Genomic DNA, 2,187 nt, shown 5'->3' with positions numbered 1-2,187 from the left:
AAAACTCTGATCTTTGCTTTAATGTTCTTTAAAGTCAATGTGACAAACCAAATTGTATTTTAGACAATCTTTTTAAAGGCACACTACTATATTCCTTAGTATGAACTCAGACCCTCTGCTCTCAACGAATTCTTGATCAAAGCAGTTTCCAAGTCCCAATGAGTTGTCCAGTTTTAAAATAACTTGCTTGGCCTAAGTGCAGAACAACTGATGATTCAAGTTGACATAAAATGGAAATAAAAAGGATTAAATATCAGGCAAATCTATCTTCACTGGGCCCAGTGGTCACCATTTCCCCAAACCAAGGCTGAGCTTCCCCTTGATGCATTTAGGTGCCCTGAGGTCAGCGGGGAGCACGAGGAAGCAAAGGAGGGGAAGGAAAAAGGATTACCAGGCCACTCTGCCCTTTTCCACATGGGGAGGTGATGTGCTTTCACTGGCTCATTGGTTTGAGCTAGCTGCATAGATACTGCCCTGGCGTCTTCAGGAAGAGGAAGCGGTTCTGGAAGGATTGATTGTTAAGGCAAAAGCCAGTGGAGGCACTATTCTTGTGGGAATATATTCCACTGGTATCAGCTTAGGTTTTCTTGAGAATAAATTCTCTCGTGACCTTTACTCCTCTTGGACATTGTTTTCAAGAGTAAATCTTGCCGAGTTCTGTGAACTTTTCTTGGGCATTATCATCTGTAGCAGTACTTCTGATTCCTCTACGAAGACCACAGCTACACGTTGGCTGAATGACATTCTTATAGGTTAGGTCCTTCACTGCCTACCTTACATGTGATCATCCTATGTCCTAGGACATTGTATTCTATCAACCAAATAAAATGTACCCATTTCTTTGGTAAATTGCCACTCTGGTGCTAAGATCAAAATGATTCTATAAAACTTACCTATCCGTGCTCCTAGTGACTGCTGTGTCTCAGCATATCCCATTTCAGTGTTTTTCAAACTTTTTTGACCATGACCAGCAGTAAAATAATTTACGTCATGATCAGATAGATACTTATACATGTGCATATTTCTATATGCATATTTCTGTTGCACTGGAAAAATATAACAACTGCATGCAATGTACTTAGGTTTTCTAATATATTTAATTAAAATGTTCTATTTATCACCCACAAAAATTAATTTTAAACCTCTAATGTTCTGTTGAACTAAAAACCTGCTAAGTTTCTAATTTCCACACATTGGTAATCTCTGAGGCAACAATTAAGTTATTGCACACATAGTAAGACTCTTCCCTTCTTGTTCCAAGAGTCCTGATGTGTGCTCTTCTGATGTTTTCTCCTGTTCCTTTATAAGTTACTCATTAAGTTTCACTGTTCCTCCTTCCCAGTTAACAGGCCATTTCCTGCCTTTATTTTTACATTTGATTGCTTCACATGCCATTGACGCTGATGCTTTGGCTCTGGCATCATTAAAGCAGTACTTTCAAAACTTGGTTCTGGGCCTAGTTGGATCTGAGTTACAACTCAAATTTTTCTCCTCTATCATTTTGTTTAAAGTGTTAAACTGAGTTTCACGTTAATGTTTTCTATGTAAACATCAGCTGAGACATGTTGACTGTTCTATGAGCGTGGTCTTAAAAGTGAGGGGTCCTATTACATCACCAAGAAGCTGCTTATTTAGTAAGGGCCTTTTAGGGATACAGAACTTCAGTTGTAGTAAAGTTTAAAGAGACAGCAAATTGAGAAAGGACCAAAAGCAAAAATTGCTAGGTTACTAATTTTGGCATAGAAAAAGATCATTTACTATTAGAGGCTAATATTTCATTAATCAGTGAAATAAACACTTAACAATGAGAGAATATAGACCAATCCCATAGGCCTTAATTTTTTTCTGAAGAGTTCAAAGCAGTCATTTGCCCAGAGTGGGGGTTTGAAATACCTGTAGCAGTTAAGAGGCTAGAGCTGCGTTTCACCCACTTTGAAAGTCCACTATAGATCCACCTGACATCAGTTCACATGTATCCCCCCATCAGCTTTATAGCTGCAAAGCACTCTGGTGAAGATTCAGCTAGGGCTTGGCAAGGGGAGGAGTACACCACTTCTCAGTGAGTACTTGGCCAGGAAGAGAGGCATTTGCAGGTGCCAAAGAACCAAGAGGAAAGGGGGCCGAGTTAACAGAGGCTTCCAGGTAGCAACTTCTCCTTGGAAATTGTAAACCAAGATCAAAAGGCTA

The sequence above is a fragment of the Furipterus horrens genome, unplaced genomic scaffold (assembly GCF_987537825.1).
Source record: "Furipterus horrens unplaced genomic scaffold, mFurHor1.1.pri manual_scaffold_6, whole genome shotgun sequence".
Classification (NCBI taxonomy): Eukaryota; Metazoa; Chordata; class Mammalia; order Chiroptera; family Furipteridae; genus Furipterus; species Furipterus horrens.
This window is presented reverse-complemented; position numbering follows the sequence as displayed.